Source organism: Arvicanthis niloticus, chromosome 2 (genome assembly GCF_011762505.2).
Source record: "Arvicanthis niloticus isolate mArvNil1 chromosome 2, mArvNil1.pat.X, whole genome shotgun sequence".
Taxonomy (NCBI): domain Eukaryota; kingdom Metazoa; phylum Chordata; class Mammalia; order Rodentia; family Muridae; genus Arvicanthis; species Arvicanthis niloticus.
In genome coordinates, this window is record NC_047659.1 from 37,553,337 (window position 1) to 37,573,964 (window position 20,628).

The 20,628-nt window shown below is 40.8% G+C and overlaps 2 long non-coding RNA genes across 2 annotated transcripts; one reads left to right on the plus strand and one right to left on the minus strand.

Annotated features, from left to right (window-relative positions):
• Positions 1-18: 18 nt before the first annotated feature.
• LOC143441319 (uncharacterized) lies at positions 19-20,162 on the minus strand. The gene is made up of 5 exons (XR_013108615.1): positions 19,988-20,162; positions 18,201-18,325; positions 16,455-16,635; positions 15,879-15,941; positions 19-1,989 (listed from the first exon to the last, which is right to left on the minus strand). It is a non-coding gene; the product is annotated as an uncharacterized LOC143441319 (long non-coding RNA).
• Positions 16,619-18,732, plus strand: LOC143441320 (uncharacterized). The gene is made up of 3 exons (XR_013108616.1): positions 16,619-17,096; positions 17,983-18,158; positions 18,332-18,732. It is a non-coding gene; the product is annotated as an uncharacterized LOC143441320 (long non-coding RNA).
• Positions 20,163-20,628: the final 466 nt, after the last annotated feature.

Here is a 20,628-nt window from a genome sequence, read left to right on the forward strand (position 1 = left end):
TTACAAGGACTCAGCCAGTTGTTTGTTTCATTTATTTCATTAAACAAGGCTATTTGAGGTCAGTTGAATCACTGATTGGGGGTCCAGGCGTCAAATGTTGGTCTTCATAGGATAGATCGTTACAGGATTTGAAATGAACTTTATTAATGGGGCAGCAATCAAGATGATGCAGAGCTTTAGAACAGATTGCCAAGTCGCTTGACGTGAAAAGGGCAAACCCCTCAACCATCTTTCCAGCCTACAGATAGAGCTGTGTTCTTTAAACCAGTACATCACTGCAAGCAATCGAGCAATCCTCGTGTGGTGGTTCCCAGGTCACTACAAATATAATCCATCAAACAGACCCAAAAGCAATGGGGGATTGCATATTTGTGGAACTCTCTTGGTTGCCTGGTTACAGCTTCATCCTCTCTCCACACCTACTCTCTCTCTCTCACCTGTAAGATTTCTTTATATACATATAAATATATATAATACCTAAAACAAAACAAAGTTTTAAAAATCAGGATGTCTTTCTTTAAATGTAAGTGTAGGCATCTACAAAGTAGACTTTAAATGTTATGAGCTATAACTTATGCCCCATGTGTATCTGAGCGTGATTATAATAACATAATAGTCTGGTGTGATAAAATAATCTTAATTTGCTGTAAAACATCTGTCTGTGTGTGGCACATTGTCTGGTGTTCTGGAGTATAAATATTGCTTCTCTAGGTAGAATTCTCAGCATCTCAATTTTCTGTCTGGCTTTTAAATTGTTGCCCAATTAAAGGATTTCACATTCCTTCACAATATTGCCTTCTCAGGCAGAAATAAAATGATGATACCACATTTTTTTGTTTTTCTATGAAAGGCATTGTGTTACTATTTGGGTGGGTTATTTTGCTCGAAATGTGTTAATTACATTAATTAGCTGAAGCTGGTGGAATGAATCCCAGCTAGATCACTGACATTCCAAAACCTCCCTTCCCCTCAATTTCCTGGTGCCTCCCTGGCCTCCTGGGCTACAGAAAGACACTGCAGTTTGGAAACTCCCAATCTTTGGGCTAATTCCCCCAATTTCTTTTACTAATATTGTGTCACAGTTTATATGGAAATGTCTATTCCATAAAAATAATATCCAATAGTTATATTGATATCATAAAGAAGAATGAAGCTCAGTAATTGCCTCTGAGACTATTCTTTCTTTTGTTTTATTAAAAAAATTGGATTTGTTTTATGTCTATGTGTGTTTTACCTGCATGTATGTATGTATGTATGTATGTATGTATGTAATGTATGTATGTATGTATTATGTATATTATGTGAGTGTCTGGTTTTCAAGAAGGTTGGAAGAAGATATTAGGTCCCCTGTAACTAGAGGTACAGGCAGTTGTGAGCTATCTGAATGCTAGGAACCCTACTCAAGTAGTCTGCAAAAGCAACAAGTGTTCTTAACTGCGATTCAGCTTCTCTGCTTCTCTGCTTCTATTAATAAGATTGGCTGAGTTTCTTCTTATTTTTATCTCATATGTTCATCAACCTATTTAGTACAGAGAAGTAGAAATAATGCGCAGAATTGGGTAGTATACAACACAGTGAGCTTCCAAACATTTTTAATGATATGAGCTAAAGTCCATCCTGAGACACCAACAACATTTTATAGAAACTCCAAAGGACCAATTTTTTTTATCTTGACTTTAAACACTCATATAAACATTAACATCATCTCTGCAGCAACCTACATTATAACCTCTTGCCCCACCTCCTGTTAAAGCAGGCAGGGAAAACACCAGTGATGCCCAGATGGTAGTCAAGTGTCATCATTCCCAATGATGAAAGACATGCAAAGATGATATTTCACTCCTTGCAGATTCAGTGAACCATCCGCTTCTTCTCAGTCCATACTGTATGTGAAAATCATCTCAGGATCCTGTCTCAGATTCCAGTGGGCTTGAAGTATGGGTCCTAAGATTCTTTATCTCTAAGAGGTTCCCTTTGCAATGAATGTTGCTGAGGATTAAATAAATCACATTTTAAGTACAAAAGACTACTTTCAAATTTGTGTATCATTTCCTATAGCAAAAAATAAATTTTTATGTTATATAATCACAATAATGAATATAAATATAATTTTTATATATGTATACATTTACATATAAATGTGTAGAGCATATTCATATGTAGTATTTATATTTATATATATCACATACACTAATAAGGTCATAAATTAATGTTAAAAAAATCCACATGCATGCATGTTTGAGTGTATGTGGATATAAATGATCACAAAACTGGTCATTTTCATGGAACAATTCTTATTTTCCTTCATGTGATACTGTCTAGACTGATCTTACTTCATGTTACCTTGATTATGCTGATGGCTGAATGAATTTTGCACTTGAGATAAAGCTGCGTAGAATTTTCCAATGCCAAATTCTGGCTTTAAGATTCACTGTGGGAGCTATGCAAATGTTGGTGCTGAAAGAGGTAGACTAGATAGTCTGTACGGTTCTCCTGTGTACTTAACTGAAAATTACCTTGTGAACTTATTGCAAAGGAAAAAGAAAAAAGAAATAAATACACTGGACCTGTGAAACTGGTTTTAAGACCATTAAGGCATGGAGCATAGGAATGTGTACAATACTCCTCTAGGCTTGGTCTCAGATCAGACTCTAGAAGTGGGTGTGGCTGAGATGTGTCTTCATCTAAAATGCCAAAGGGGTCTTGCTAAGATTGGAATTCAGAAAGAATTCAGAAAGAAGGAGGAGTTCTGAAGGTTTTTGAGCAAATGGTGCTGATGTAGATGACTACAGTACAGACAACTCATCTCAGAGTATAGCATGTATCATCCCGCATGTGCAGGGAAAAGAGAAAGCACGCAAGTGCTCACCTACCACAAACCATCTAAAAAAGAGTGGCTTTGAAGTGCTGATAAGCCAAGTACCTTTGTCTGATTGTTATGAATGGTATACATGTATAGACCATACATATATGGGCATAAATATATGTGACCACTATATGAAACTTTAAACAAGTAATTTTGAAAATATGCTTTCTGATACCCCCACCTTTTCAGAGCAGAGCCTGTCTAGAGTCTTGTTTTTGCTAGTATCTACTTCTAGCATCTGAGGAGATGATGCTATGCATGGTGAACATGGCTTGACTGAGGGGTTGTGGAGGAGCTTTGAAGTATGAGGGAAGCATTTGGAGAGAGGTGAGCCTGCAAAACTTGAAGGCTTTAAATGGCCTTAAATTTTAGCCATAAATTTAAACTAAGAAATCCAGAATACTACTGTTCACCATAAATTTGTGAGGCACTGGGACAGAGTAACAGCTTCATGCAAAGCATAAGCGTAAGGCCCCCCTTTTCTCAGTTGGACAGATCACAAGAAGAATATAGAGGAAGAAGCAGCATTAGCTGGAAGCTCATGATGCAAAATGGGGGAGGGAAGATATCATAATCAACATCACAGTCTGTTAGAAATATGGATCATAGCACAGTTTCCAGCTAACACCTCACTGATTTGCTTAACTATAAGAACAGACATATACTGTTTCCCTTAAGTCCCCTCTTGTCATCCACTTCACTGTGCTAAGATGCACTTTCCTCTCTAGCTAGGTAATTGTGAAGCATTTTTTCCTGTTGTAATCCAATAGTGGGTAAATCAGGGAGATCTGCAGAGTCTAATTTAGAATAGAAGAGGGCTTTTTTTCTGGATGGTATAATAATTCATTTCAATTAGCACAAAGAAACAAACTGCTGAGCCATTTTTCACTGAAAATGTGGTAGTGCATTTCAGGGAAATATTAAAAAAAAAAAAAAAAAAAAAAAAAAAAAAAACATTTCTAAAAGCACAAACAAGCTTACACATGTGTTTAGTTGTCCCGAGGAAAAAGAAAAGGTTGCAAATTATCCTATCACACAGATAAGAATTATCTACCGTCTTCTGCACTCGAGGTGAAAACGAATCATATCAAGTTTATTTATAGTCATTCAAATATGATCCCAGGATATGTCCCACTGAAAAATTACTTTTATTTGCATTATTCTTCTTTAATGTGTGCACCTAAGGAAAAGATAAAAATTGAGTCTATTGTGAGGTTTAATAAAAACACGATAGAAAATATCCAGAGGAGCAAATATTGCCTCTGAGTAATGAATGATATTGAATAAAACTGGTGTAATTAAAAGGCGTCAAGATAATTCCCTTATAGGCTTAAGGGAAGTTGTGACTATGTGCCTAGGACTTGTGAGAAAGTCATTTGTAGAATAAGGTCTGTTCTGTATGCGAATGTCGGTGCTTCTGTAGGTGGAGTGTAGACGAGCTGACGTGCAGCAAATGAATCAAGAGGGAGGTAAGTGCAGTAAGAAAAACTGTGAAACTAACTGGGGCTCAACGTATTTGGGGGGATAGTTTTTCATTTTTTTCATTTTCTTTGGAGTGAAGACCCCCAAACTCAGGAGACCCTTCCTCAAGTCTCAGAAAAACACGACCACCCAAAAACCACAAGAAACCAAACCTGGATGCAATCAGCAGAGGTTTATTGGGGAATTGGCTAGCCAAGATCAAAACTGCTTGTCACGCAGGAACAGAATTTTGACGAAAGGCCAGCAAGCTAAGGGGTTTCTTTTAGGGAAAGGGAAGAATTTTCACGCGGTTACACATGATTGGTTGTATTTTTGCGCTGTTACACATGATTGGTTGCTTTACAAAGTTTGAACACCAACAGGTTGTAACACTGGAAAGACCAAGGGGGTGGGGGGTAACCCAGAACAGTGGAACATTTCAGAGGAACCTGCCCTAAATAATCATTACCAACTATTTCAGGTAAACTATTTTTCACTTCTTCTGGCTATAGCCCCACCTAGATGGCTTGCATCTTTCTCTAAGGTCAGGAATGTGTCTTCCTGCCTTGGGCTTTTCCCACCCACAGGTGGGGTCTACTCCCTGAGGCTTGAGGAATGTAATCCAGTAAGTGTCCTCTGATTCAGGGATAATGTCCTGGGGCAGTAAAGGCCTGAAATCTTATTTTCAGTTCTGCGTTCTGGAACCTGCACTTTTTCTGCCCAGGTCCAAGGGCAAAGAAAAAGTCTACATATTTCATAAAATGGTCTTTATAATTTTTCACTCTACAGGAGAACACAGAGGGCAATACTGGAGTGAAGTACAAGTACAAAGAAAGTCCCAGGGGAAAGGAGAAAAGCAAAGTGGTCAATGCAGAAAAGTCAGTGAGTATCCTAGAGACAGGGAAGGAACTGGAGCAGAGCAGAAAACAGCAGTCTCTGTGTGAGAATTAGACTTGCAGCTCAAAAGGGAAGCTTTAGTCAGGTGCTGTTTGCATACCTCTGGTGCGGGTACATGCAGTATGTAACTTATGAGAAACATCACGAATGTAAATTAACGGGCCATGGAAGGGTATCCTGGTTCTTGGGTTGTGGGTTTGGCCACGCCCCCAGAACTCAGGCTCCTGACACGAGGTCTAATCTCCATTCAACTTGCACTCTTCAGTCATGTAGGGCATAGGTAGAGGGTGTGATTAACAGGCCTCAGGTCCTAGAGAGATTTACATACTCATGAGGTACCTGAAGGCCAGAGGGTGGAGCCAATTAAGCATTCCTCCCTAGCCCCCCCCCTTTCCCTCCCTATCCTCCCTATTTAACTCAGGACTGCTCTGGGTTTTAGGGGGGGGGGGGGCAATCCAGATCCATCCACCATCCGCCATGACAATAAAGCCTATAAAATTCCATGCACTTTCTCATGTCATTGGGACCATGCAATGAGGAGCCGTGGAGAGGCCTTTGGTAAGCCACAGCAGTGGGGCCTAACTTCCCCCTGGAGGAACCATCAGCGATTTCCCAGCCATTTTACCCACAGTAGATGCTTTATATGAGATGATAAAGTATTCTAGCTCATAACAAAATTAACATTTACCAAGACTTACTTCCTACTTATCATAATTTTTTGAAAGGGGAGGTGCTCTCATTTCATTTCTGTAGCTGAGACAGGCATCTGACAAAACACAACACAGGGGAGTAAGAAATTTATTTGGACTATAATTCTAGGATACATGGTCCATTATTGTGGGGAAGACAGGACAAAAACTTACCATAGCACAACCACAGTCAGAAGGAGAAAGAGAGTAAATGGGTGGACCTTTGCTTGCTGCCGCTTAACTCTACTTACCCATTCTTACACAGTTCAAGGGCTGGCCCAAAATGGAGCCACCCATATTCAGGATGGGCCGTACCACTGCTTGAGGCAATCAAGACAATCCCTCACAGACTTGAGCATAGGCCAATGTGATGGAGGTGATCCCTTGTCAAAGCTTTCTTCCTAGGTGATGCTAAGTTGTGACAAGTTGACAAAACTAACCATTATTAGGGGGTAGATGAACAGAATACCTACATTTTCTCTCCTAAGAAGGCTTAATTATAATTAATAGGGATTAATCTAAAACTTGAACCATAAGCATAAAGTCAAGTAAGGTAAGTTCTGTAAAATTTCCTTTTTCTGCTGCCAGTCAAAGCTTGATGTTCACTTGCGCGTATACAGGAGGGATGACTTCATTGCAAGATTGGTTGACGCCTTATATACCGAATAACTTAAGCTCTATGTTAATTAATGCCTTTAAGTTCCTGGTATCCTAAGCAGTAGCCCTGATAGGAAGGTATATTTGGAACTGGCACATGAATGCTTTCTAATGTGGAGTGAAAGCAAGCGATTGTATTTGGAACTGCCACCCCAAAGCACACACCCTTCAGTTGTACGAAGACTGGTTTGTAGAAACAAATGCAGTGAATTTGTTGGCAGTTAATAGTCATGAAAACGAACAACTGTTAGGAAGACTTCGTTCCTGGAAGAGGCCTCCGTGATTTCGATGAATCTCTGCCCTTGCCTCTTGTCTTCCTAGTTGATGCTAGAGATGCCGAGACAGACCATATGAGGTAGCAGAATGATACTGGGGTAGCAGACAGAGGAAACCGGCTTGTAAAACTAAGACAGGTCTTCAACAAACCCGGTGTTGTGCCTAGAGCTTCCAGTAACATTTGCATTCTCTCTTTCTCCCCCAAGCATTCTGTTACACTTTTCCTCATATATTGCTATTGCATGTAAATATTTAGACTGGCCCTTCCTGGCACTGTACACCTATGTTATGCTTCTGAGACTGTGACTCGTCCTCTTCCACCCACTTGCGGGAAACACTGTTTTTGACATTTTTTTTCCCCAGTCACACGTATTCTGAATTTTTTTTGGCATTGCCTCTTGGCTCTGCCAGGAAGTGTTAGTTACCAGGGCTCTCTTCTCCCATTCTGTAAAGAAATGAGTTGCAGGGTGTGCTGCTACTCCGCTGTCTTCACTAAGGAGACGGAGAGCATAAACGGAACTCAGAGGGAACACTTTTTGCTTGTTCCATGAAGCGCCCTTCCAGAGACGGAACAGGAAGTGGGGGTGAGTTACAGCTTCCTAAACACTAACCCCAGTGTCCCTCATTGTAAGGACAGATACCTAGAATTCTCCATCTGCACTTAAGGGCAGCAATTTGATTTTCAAGGGAACTGTGGGGAGCACTTGTTCCACAAATGTGCATTTTCACTTTGAGGGTATGTTTGTTTATTTGGAACGACGAAGGGAGGATTAGAAGCCCACAGATTAACCTTCCCTATATGGCTACTGAAGAATGACCTTATCCCACAGATCTGGCCGTTCCAAAAACCTACTGACAGCTACTTCCTTACAAAGTACTGGACTATGAAATTCACAATGTGTTTACAAGATATATGATATATATATATATATATATATATATATATATATATATATATATATCTCCATTTTGGTCCTTTGTTAAGTACATGAATAGCAAACAGAACGTTGTATCTTCAAAATCAGCAGGGAAGCACTAACTGAAATGTAATTTTACAAAACCTGGCCATCTTTCAACAAGAGTGGGTGGATTTTTAGCACTACAAATGTTTGTGTATTATAAAGTATTTGCCATGGTGACAAAGCTGGGAGAAACATCCCATTAGCCGCAGACAGCTACAGACTGTTCTGATTATCCATGTACAAAATGGAGTGTGGATACAGCTTTGTGTTTTTTTTCTTTTTTTTTTCTTTTTCAGTGTTTAGAACTACTCCATTTACTAATATACTCATTACTACCTAGTATACTTGGCTATATGTTGTTATTCAATTTAAAGTTACTTTGAAATGTGTTCTTAGAGCCTTTTCGTACCATCTCTATGTAGCTCCTGTGTGGGCTAACATTATTTTTAAAGTGGATGTGTTTATATTGTTGAAATAATAAGCTTTGGGAAAATGAAAGATTTATAAAAATATCCTAGAGCACTGATTAAAAATATGTCCCTGTAGAGAAATAATAATAATAATAATAATAATAATAATAATAAGAAGAAGAAGAAGAAGAAGAAGAAGAAGAAGAAGAAGAAGAAGAAGCAACGAATGTCTGTTTCAATTTATTTACAGGGATTTCTGACTCTTGATTTCAGTTTTAAGAGTTACAGACTGGGAATGTAAAGAAATAAAATAATTTTAAAAAAAGAGTTATGGACTGTTTTTAAAGGAGATTTTCACCTCAAGTGCAAGGGGAAAAAAGTGAATTCTATATATCCAACAGAAACTATGCCACTGTGTGGAAGGGAGCCACACTTCTCTTCTCCCCAACATTAAAAATATTAAAATATTAAAATGTGGGACCATTTTAATCACCCCCTGAACCCCAGTTTTTTGGGGGAGTGATGTTTACAAGCAAAAGGTGTTTTATATGGTAGAATGAAAGTCTCAAGAAAACCTGGCATCATGCAGTGAATTGCTTTGAACTTACCCATGGCTGAGCAACGTCAGAAAGAATAGAGGGGGGCAGTTAAATTAAAAGAAATAAAGAGAGAAGAAGCTTTAAGGTCTTGGAAGGTGAAAGAAAGTAGGCCACCGAAAATTAAACCTGTGAACCTTGGTGGCCTGCTGCAGCACCACGGGAGATGGGATGGGTTGGGCTGGGCTGGGATAGTAGGGAAAAGACTCCAGAATCAACTCCTAGCCACAGCACAGCACATCAATTTCCCCTTACCTTTCTGGGTGATTTGTTAGTGGACATGGCCCAGATGTTTCCTTCTCACACAAAGGATGAGGAAATTCTAACCTACCTGTTTATCCTTTGGTTGTTTAGGCCAGGCAATAGGACGGGTCTTGCCTTCAAAGGGGACTAAAGTATGAAACATTCTAATGAAGAAGTAAAGAGCCTCCTATGGGTATTCTGAACAAATGAAGTTATGTTAACACTCTTCTAAATATTATGCTTTCTTGGTTCACTTAAAAAAATTACTGATTCACCTGTATATCTGCACAAACTGAGCTGAGTTTTCAATAAATATGATGTTTTCATATGCCTTAAATATGCCAGTGTTAAGAGAGAATCTGCTAACACATTTCATCATTTTGCAAGAGGGAAGTTTTAAAAGAGTTTATAAGGGCAAAGGATCCTCAAGTTTTACTTTGAGGATTTTGATCTTGAATAGGTTTGTACTGACCCTTTCTTACAATCCTAAGTCTAAGGATAGTCTGAAAAATAATTCTCATATAATGGTTGTTCTTGCCAATCAGCTAGTGCTAAATCTTTGAATCTACACATATGGTTGCAGCACATATGAGACATTTTAGACCTGTAGCGTGGCTGAGTAGCTTCAGCCACTGATGAGCAGGGTAAGTGGAGAACCAGCATCCAGGGAAGCACTTGGGTACCAGCATCTGGGGAAGCACTTGATTGACTATTCCAGGATGGTTATTCATCTCTAGCCTGCATCTCTTCAGAGTTCACATTTGGCATTTTCCACAAGAGAGTCTGGACTTCTGCCTTCCAAATTTGAGCTGAGATGGTGGTGAGGGCTTTCTCTATTATATTCAGCTGGAAACTTAAAAAAAAAAAAAAAAAAAAAAAAAACTAGACACAAGTTCCTGCTGCATCTCTCAAAATGGAAAAATGTTCATATGTGAAGAATGCCTCCTACATATTTGTGTTTCAGTGGAGGAATACATCTGTTATTTATTTTGGAGCAGCAGCAACCACATATGCAAAAATCTCTCACTGATAAATTACTGCATTTTAATCTAACATCACATACAAAGGATTCCATTCTTTAGGAGACAATTGTTCACAAAGTTATCACCAGAGGATCATGTAGGTTCCCCCACAAGGGTACGAGGTGTCCCACTACATGTGCATAAATGTATGATCAGTCACTGTTGTCATTGGTATAGATAGACACAACATGCTTGTTTTCTTTATTTTAGGGCATAGACCCAGAATGATACATATTAAAGATACAGATGCCTCCTGCTGGCCAGACAACTGAGGTATAAGATTTACAAAGGTTCTAGTTTGGAGAATGAGTTAAGTATCTCCCTGCTTCACCAACAACTTACTTTCCCAAGACTGTCTTCCAGAATGACTACTGGAAATCATTTGCAAGAACTCCTGCATCACTACTGCCTATGTGGGGTTTTTTTGGTCCATCCCTCCCTTTTAATAAGTAAAGCATTCTACCTGTACTCCCAAGAAGCACTTTTCAACTCAAATAAAAGTTTAAAACTTTGTAGGTGCAATTACTAGAGCCACACTACTTCACTTTCTCATTATTCCCATGGAGCGAAGAGTGATGGGCTTTACTGATGTGTCTGGAATTCAAGTCCATTCTTCTACCCAGAAACTAGCCTCTCTGATTCTGTCAGCATGGAGTTAACCATAGTTAATCCACGGTCTCTTCTTCTTATATATTCTATGAACAAATCAGAACCACTGCTCTCCTCATTCCCAAATTGGATTGATTCTTATACTTAAAGCCTATGAACTTTCAATCCATACTATGTCCTCTGAGCCATTATTGGCAACAAACAAACAAACAACCCTCCCCCCAAAAACAATAATCAAACCTACTTTTGATTCTTATATACCTCTTTGAACTAGTCACCTAGTTCAGGATGTAGAGAGAATAGATAAACTAGTCACCTAGTTCATGATGTAGAGTGAATAAATAAAGTTATTTGGATTCTTGAGAGCACTACTCTTTAAGGAAGTCATCTTACTGAATCTTGGTAGTCACATGACCAAGTCACATGACATAGCCTGCTTACTAGACTACAGCCATCCAGAGCAAGCCCCACCTGCTGGATTCTCAGAAGCCCCAACTAACATGAAGTGCAATACTACATGCTGGTTGCTTTTTGTCATAAAACCATAGCACTGGTAATAAATAAAACAGCATAGTATGAAAACTTCACTCCAGAAATTTCATGAGTGTCATTAATAGCTCTAAAATCACCATGGGGAAAGAATGTCATATTGGTGTGATCTCCTGAATATTGATTACTGAGTTAACCCCTGGACTAGTCCATTTGAACCTCTTTAACACAATAGTCTGAGAAGTTTGTTAACAGAGAAAGTTACTTCTCATAGGTCTGGGTATTGGGAGTCTGAGGCCATAGTTCTGGTGAGGGCTCTCTTTGCCCTCACATGACATAAAGAAACTCTAGGGGGTCCATTCATAAGGCTCCACCCTTGTCACTCACTGTCACTCAGAGGTCCTATCTCCTCATGGGGAAAGAGGATTTACACATATGAATCTCAAACAGAGAACAAACATTTGGTCCATAGCAATGGCCTCCTGCTACGCCTACTGCTACCCAGTTCCTCACCACATACACTAATCTCTTAAGGACTGCCTCACTGGCCAGTAGCCATGGTGAAGACTAACTAAAGGATCAAACATATACATCTTGTTTATCAGGAATACATGTACTATCCTTTCCTGAGAAATAAAATCTGGGTTTTTTTTTCCCTAAAGTGTTCCTATTTTTTTTTTCAGGAACCAAGCTCTGAGCTGGGATCTGCTCCCCTACCTCTGTGTTCACAGAAGAATGGCAGGAAGGCCTGAGAAACAGGACAATATGGATGTCTAAAGGTCAGAACAACCCTGGTAGATTTTCCTGATGTTTTACACTTTTGCTGGAAAATTCTCTTGACGCAAAATCTGAGTCATGCTAAATAGAAGCTTCATAAGTATAGATGAGCCAGTTCAAGCAAATTGCTTTTAGGTAAGCATTATGTTGTCACGGCCTAACTAGAAAACTTAGTTCTAGAGTCACACAAAGGCCAGCAAGTCAGTAATGGTCACAAACCAGCACAGACTAAAATTCAGAGATAACCTTGAGCAATTATAACCAGCTTTGCCTTTTTTTGTTTATCCTTGGGTGACTATCTTCCATTTTGTTGTGTAATCCCTGTTGATTTTCAGTTTTTAGTAATAATGGCTATGGTCAAGTACCTTTGTCAGTATCCCTAACCAGGTGCTCACATTATTCAGAGTAATTATGGGAATTAGCAACTCATTTTTTTTTCTTGCCAAAACACTATTAACCTACCCTTAACAATACCAACATTTTTAAAATATGCATTCTGACCCATTAACTTAATTAAATCCACTAAGCTAATCCCCTAACCTATTAAATCACATTTCTTTTCCCAAATAATTTTCTCTAAGACCTCTTTCTAGAAGAAGTGAGGATGGATTTAATCTTGGGGTTTCTAGGTGTGGAAGAAGCTTGAGTTAATTATAGAGAAAATAGCAAGACCAGAGAGGCTTAGACAGTAGAGGGAAGCAGTTGAGATCAAGGAAACAGTATGGATGTTTGTGACTTTGGACACAGTCATGAGGACACTCACTGAGTGAAGGAGAGAGTTAAGAGGTACCCCAAAGGCAGGATTCTGGGAATGTGACATCTGGTTATTGAGAAAGGTGTTTGCTTGACTGACACTGGTGTTTCAAGTGGAATGAGCCCTTCGGTGCTTCTGTTGCTACATCAGCAAATATCTCTCCTAGGGCATCTCTACCTCATGGAATACAGAGCTCCAGATAAAGGAAAATCCATAGAACAACTTCTCTTATTTTCAAAACTAGAGATCCAGCTTGCTTCCTCATACTGAAAATGTGTGCACCCTGCTTCAATATAAAATGTATCTTCATTCTTGACACTCGACAGACAGCATAACCTCGTTCATTGTACATAATTTTATTGAATTTGTACTTCAAGGTCATTTAAGGAGTACTTGGGATATAAATTATAAATAACATACAACAAAAGCCTTCCTTGTGCTCTAGGATTGGCAACATTGCTAGATACCTATACTGGTTGGCTTTTGTCAATTTGCCATAAACCTAGACAGAGCTGGAAAGACTGAATCTTTATTAAGAAAATGCTTCAGAAAATTGACATGAAGTTTGTGAGATGTTGTCTTGATTGATTATTGATGTGGGAGGGCCCAGCTCACTGTGAACAGTGTAGCCCCTTTGCAGCTGATTCTGGATTATATAAGAGAGCAGGCTGAGCAAAGCCATGGGCAGCAAATCAGTAAGCAGTGCGCCTCGACAGCCTCTGCTTCATTCAGCTCCTGCCCCCAGGTTCCTACCTTATATGAGTTCTTGCCCTGACTTCCTTCAGTGATGGACTGTGGTGTGGGAGTGTAAGCTAAATAAACCCTTTCCTCTCCTAGCTGCTTTGAGTTTTATTTTAGCACAGCAATAGAAACCTTAAGGCAATATCCCTGGGTCAAAAAGGAAACAAATATACACGGAGATTTCTCTTCTCTACCCAAGAAAGCAAGAAATTGTTACATAGTTTGGAAAGATTTTCTTCATGGCTACTCTTAAGATGTAACTGTGCTGGCAGGTGAAAGCTCTCTGCGTAGAACACTTCATGACTCAGCAATGTCACTGCCAGGGGGCAATGCTGCATCACATCAAAGAGAACCCGACCCTCCCCAGGACATTGCACTTCTGCTAGCATTCCAAAAGATTCCCCTTTTCTGCTTTCTTCGCCATTCCGGCAAGAGCTCAATCAAATACCCAGAGCTGTCCCTAACAACTGAACTGATAGGAATTTGATTTGTGAATTTCCCTTGTAAAATAATGCATGGCTGCCTGGCAAGGCAAAGGCAGCATCAATGTGAAAAGCCCAAGCACACCATGACATTATCACTTTATCCAAATGTAGTTAAATTTTAGAATAGAGAGTAATGGATCCTGGGAGGAAAGACACTGTATCTTTGCATTACAGTATTGCTGAGCTTAAGCTTCAGTGTTGTGTCTCTTCTATCAGCCACTTAAAGGAAGGCAGGCGGGGTTGCTCTTCCTCTGCCACCTCGTCATTATCCAGGACTATGGCCACATCATGCAAATATTCAGTCTGCTCCTGAAATTTGTCAGCAAGTGGCAGTTAGAGCCAGCATTCTTCATTTGCTCTTGGTGTTGCTCTAACAGCTCTCAAGAAAGACACAGGGTCCCTCCCACTCATCCCTCGTCCTTCAACCAGACACCGGTTATTCATAGCCACCAGCATGCATCCTCCAAAATCAAGATAGAAGGTCACCTCATTTGAAAGGGCGTGAAAGGGGGGTAAATCATGAGCACAAAAATTGTGAAACCAAAGGTTGCTACTTAGTATTCAAGGAGGGAAAAAAGACTGATCCAAAATGAGTTTATTTACAGGGGAGGCAAGGTTTAAGCTCACAATATTTAAATGACAATTTTAAAGGGTGAAAATACCCTCAATTATAGCAAAAGTTCCACTGGTAGGATACTGAACTTATGTAGAAATGAAATATTTTGAGAGGGAAAGTTGGCCAGTAAGGGGAGAAGGATCACGCTGGCATGTGCAAAGAACCAATCCGGGGGACACAAAGTCACATCATTTGAGCCAGTTAGCCAGGAAGATAGACAGTGTTCCCCCAAAATGACACCTTAAGAGTAGATCACCAGAAATGAAAGTCTGTCCTTAACTAATTGGGAAGCTAACAGCCTTGAACACATTTCATACACACACACACACACACACACACACACACACACACACACACACACACATACACACACACACACACACACACATATAAACCTGAGACACATTGTTGTCTCATCTAAGGCTGACTTCTGGAATGGCTCCATAAGGGCCATCAAGAACATTCTATTTTCTGATATTAATGAGATAGGAATCGATTGCTAACACCCCTCTCTATATTCTTTCCCAACTGTCTGTGACACCTTCAAAAGACTGTGGGAACTATGAGAACATGCCAAACACATGCACAGGGTCAAGTCCCAGGGTCCAGATTCTGCTTGTTTTAGCCATCATGCAGGCTTGGACATGGACTCTAGCTCAAGAAAGATTGGACTCCAGTCAAAGAAAGAAAGAGAATACATCACAGCACAAATACAGAATTTTGCAATGCCAAGAGCCCTGCTGGCCACTCTTCTATAACTTTAGACAAGTCACCTAAGAATAAGATCAGTGCTAAGCTGTAACTACCTATCTGGGATATTTACACATTTTAAGACTTGTTTATATGTAGAAACCCAACATAGGTAGCTAAAACAGATTCTTCTCAGTAAAGCATCAGCCCTGATACATTTTCAGTTAAAACAAGAGTGTGAGAGCATGGTTAGCTCTTTAAAAATTGGTTAGGTTGATGTTTTCATTGTTGCCTAGACAGTGAAGCTAGTAGCAGGGGAAGTACTGTGTGCAATGTGTGGTGTGTATGTGTTGTGCATATGTGGTGCTGTATGCACACGTGTGTTTGAAGTTACAAAAGTCCTTTAAGTCCTTTCCACAGATATGCCCTACAAAGTAACAACGTTTCGACTCTTGGTATTTAATCCAAGAAATATGAGATTCAGTAAGACAAGACTGGTTTGGAAGATGTGAACCAGGGATAATCATGGAATCAGGTAGAGGGAATGAATGTCTGACTGGCTGTCAGACTGTCTTTTCATCTGAGGGAGAATGGAGTGTTATCTTCGCTGCACTGAACAAGGCATGTACAACACTCACCCAACTTGAAAATCCAGGCACCTTGGGGACTCTCCGAGTTTGTTTTAGGCGTTTGTTCCTTAACTGCAGGAGTGGCAACAGAGACATTTTTATGTTAGGAAATTGTAGAAAGGGGGAGAAACCTGAACAGTTTGAATTCTTTACAGAAAACAACGATGTGAACAACCAGGTCTAAGTGGATGGCTGAGTTGTGGGTTCCCGGTGACTCTAGCAAATGCAGATGCTGCAGGGTGGGATGACAGGACACTGGCTCCTTCCAGGTGTTGATGGGACCTTTGTAAAATATCCACTGGTCACCCTGCAATCCGCAACCAGTTCAAAACCACTATACTACATTTTATTTCCCTTCTCTTAGCCCGTGTCCGGGGAAAGAAAAATGCATAAAAGCCCTGTGAGCTGTAAAACATAGGAAGGTCTGAAATGATAGTGATTTTACTCTTCTTCATTCGAGGGGAAAGAGCGAGCCAGAAAAGGGCGGCCCGAGAGCAGATGTGAGCGGGAAGGGCATTTATTTCCTTGTAATGGTTCTAGTCTAAGTTGCCTTTTTATCCACTTAGGCCCACAGGACAAGCTCACCCTGGAAAGCTCTTCAGCCTGGCTCCGCGCAGATGTAATCCGACCTGACCTGCTCTGGTCAGTCCTAATTGCAAACACATTTCTCTCCCTCTGCACCCTCCTAAGCAGGCAGTGGTCAGAGCCTTGCCAGCTTTTTTTCTGGCATCTTTTTCTTGCTTTGTTTCCAAACCTGCATTTTTTTCTGTGAGAAAAGACATCGGAGAGATTGTAAACAGGATAATTAGACGTCAACATGATTCCCAATGCTGTCTCCCTCGTGGGTTTCTTTGAATGTGTAGGGGTTTGTTGTGGTGTGGCGTGAGGGTTTGTTTTTTTTTTTCCCCACTCTGCCTTTGAGTCAGAGAGATGAAATGTTATTTTGAAAGCAGAAGTATATGGGTCCACTAGAGACCTCCTACGATGTTGTTCAAGACATTTATGAAAGATTATTGGAGGGGAAGGGTTAGGAAACAACTGAGAAAGGAGAGGGAAACAGTAGACATGCAGGTGGCCAGCATTTAGAGTCTCATTCTAAGGACAGGCGTGTGCCCTGACCATCTGTTCTAGAAGTGTAGAGAAGGAAGCTAAACTTCATGGACAGTCTCAAGCTCAGAATATGGCAAAGTTATCCTGTCTAAAATGGCACCATTCCATCTGGGGAAGGTGAAGTATTATATTTTCTTTAAAACACATTCTCCTCTTTTTCCTCTATGCTTTGATGAACTTTCCTCTGTGTTGTATGAAGTTAGATATCCTGAATTTAAGACGAGGTAACACCAAACACATGCTCACCACACAACTTTCATGCATGGACACAGCCCGTTTTTTCTTTTGCCATAAAAGGATGTGATTTGTTGTTGTCTGAGGTAAGAGGCATATCATGGTCTACACTGATGTCCTCATAGATTGCTTGGCACAATTCACCTCTGCAGTATACATGCGTGTCATAGCCATGGAGCATTAAACCAAGGGAGCCCTGTGAACATATATACTATCCATGGACATTTTAGTCTAGGTGTCTAGAACACTGATTAGGTGTTCAATAAATGTTGAAAAGCTTGCCAGTGTGCATTCAAAAGATCCAGCCTGTTAACAATCAAAGTACTTCTGTTAAACTGTTGATTCATCTCCCCAACATCCAGGGAAACGGGGACAAAGAAAGCACCGTCCTATTCCTAGGAAGCTACAGTTTGATGAGAAAAACACATGTACAGGAGGCAAGTGAATAGAGGATGTTGGGAGCACAGAAAAGGAGAAATGCATTCTTCAGTGCTGAGAGAGAGAGAGAGAGAGAGAGAGAGAGAGAGAGAGAGAGAGAGAAACAGAAGTAGGCAGAGAGAGAGAGAGAGAGAGAGAGAGAGAGAGAGAGAGAGAGAGAGAGAGAGACCAAGACAGAGAAACAGATAGAGACAGAGAAACCTAATTTTATCATATTGTAAATTTTAGGGGGAGAGGTAAACAACTGGGTACAAGGATTAAGCTAAGTACCTTAGATTCTATTCTCATTTTGAATAACAATCCATAATAACCTTGTTTTATTTATCATTAGACTGCGACGATTTTACAAATTCCCTTTCTAAGGAATTCTTCCTTCACGTGCTGTAGAAGGACCTCATGCAGGAAAGTCAGGCCTCCTACAACCACGTGGCCTTGAGCATATTGTCTTGGCTGGAAAATGGGGCAATATGTGTCAGGTAACAACTCTAAAGGCAACTCCTTGACCGGGTAAGTGTTGCATGCTGAACCTTTTGTAACTAACCTACTCACTTTGGCCGGTGGTTGGTGAGTATTGCACATAAGCAGGTGTTGCAAATCCTTAGTGGGCTAACGGTTTGCTTCTTAACCTTCCCGAGCCTGAGCAGAGGTGACACTGCTTCTCTTCCATCATTTTCCTGAAGGAAAGAAGTAGGAAGCATTGGGGTGAAACTCAAAGTTATCAAGCTGCAGTATCAGTGCTACACCACCGTCTTGTTCAAATGAAGTTTCAATGCCGTCAATAATCAATCACATCGATGAGTGTTAACTGCGTGTGCTTCTTTCCATATTCTCAGCTCTTGGGAGGTTGAGATAAAGGGTTGACTGGAGTTTGAGGCCAGCCTGGGCTAAAGAATAAAATGCTGCCTCAAAACCAAAAACCAAACAGAAAGCAAAACACACAAACTAAACCAAAGACAGAGCAAATGTCAACTGGTAGTAAAAATTTGTATCACTTGTTATCCTTTATGTTATTGGTTTATAATATTAATAAGACAAATTATATCTTTCATAGATTATTGTTCAATTAAATACATTAAATAAACTCGTTTCTCATGACTCCATATATTCATTTTAAAATGTTCTAGACTGTTATTATGTCTCATTTCATCCTGGGACAACTAAGGACTTAAGTTTAACAAGCATCTGGACTAATGCAGTCAAAGGAAACAAGTGAAAGGCATTCAGCTGTCTCTCAGTAAAACACAGACGCAAAAAAAGAAAACTCAAGATTAGTTCATTTCCAAGATTCATTGACAGAAATTCAGTTGACATTACTTCAAACTTTACCCCGGAGTATGCTACTCAGGGCTGCTGGGCAACACATTCCATCGACTGGTGTGCTGTTTATGGCAGGATCATCAAGCCCCGCCCACTGAAACAAAAACCACATAAAACAGGACAGAAAACTGAAATCAGAAGTTTACAGATTAGACTCTAGTTGATACATTGGCCTGTAGCTCAGCCGTGGCTAATTCTACAGTTAATTCTAGATCGTCCATCCATGATGATCACAGACAGTCTATTGTGTGTGGTGCCTGCTGTACTTGGTGCTGAGAAAACAAGGAAGGACAGCATCACCACCTCCCTGTGATTTTTCTTCCTACTAATGGATCCTCAGCACCTGAAATAACACCTATTTGCAGTGTAGATTTTAAATGAGTGTTTATTGAGTGAATAAAGAACTGACCACATGGACCTTACTCTTTATAAAAGCACAGGCCAAGCAGGAAATTGACACATGTGTCATTAATTCAATACTGGACTTCCCATGCCAGCCTTCCTCTACTCTCTCCTCAACATCCCTAGGCTTCCTTTCAACTGCCTGACAGAGCCCTTCTAATTGCAGAGTCAAGTGGAAAAATATTTAAAATAAATGAGATCTGGTTTAGTTTTCTATTCCATTACTTTTATGTTCTTTTAGACAGATTATTGATTTCTCTCTTCTTCAGTCTTTATCAAGTGGAGATCATCCTACTTGTTATTTATGGTGCTTTGGAAAATTAAATTGCATTGTATAAAAACTCTGATGACAGCTCTGATGACCTCGGGGCCAACTCTCCTGCCTGCCATAGGTGGGGTAGTCATCTCTCTTTTGCTCATATCATTGGAAAATCAGATAAGTGGTGGGGCCAGTTCTCCCAGCTTCATCCTCAGGACCTGACCAATCCCCCTACACACACACACACACACACACACACACACACACACACACACACACACACGACCACCACCCCTGCCACCAGGGTCAGCTCTACTGTGCTGCCCAAGTGAGATAAAGAGCTAGTCCTGCTCCTCACCTGCTATAGCACTCAGGAAATCAGACCCTGGACCTTGCCTGGGCAGCACAGTAGAGCTGGCCCTGGATAAAGAGGTTTCAAGTGAGCCAGCCCCAATAGTAGAACTGGCCCTGCCTCTTGTCTGCTATGCAGTGGCAGCAGTGAAGGAGAGAGCCCTTCCCCTCCCTTTTGCACTTGTCACCAGCAGCTGCTGGAAGAGCCCCAATGGGATCGTAAGAGCAGGAGAGCTGGCTCTGCCCCTCACCTGCTGTAGCACTCAAGAGAACAGACTCACACCTCACCTGGGCAGTACAATAGAGCTAACCCTGATGGGGTGGTGTGAGCCTGAGGCTGTGAGCATTGGAGAGCTGGCCCTGCCATGTGGTAACATGGGCAAGAGAGAGATAACCCCCTATCGCCCCTGCCACCTACGGCAGGCAGGAGAGCCAGCCCTGCCCCTTGCTAGCTGCAGCAGCCCTGCATCTCACCTGGGACGCACAGTAGAACTAGCCCTGGATTTTGGAGTTGCAGGTGAGCCAGCCCCAAGGGCAAGACGGTGAGGGAGCTGGCCTTGCCTCTAGCTCGATTTTCAGTGGCATCAATGAGGGAGACAACCCCTTCCCTCCCTTTTGTCCTCACCACCAGCCAAAGAGTTTGCTCTG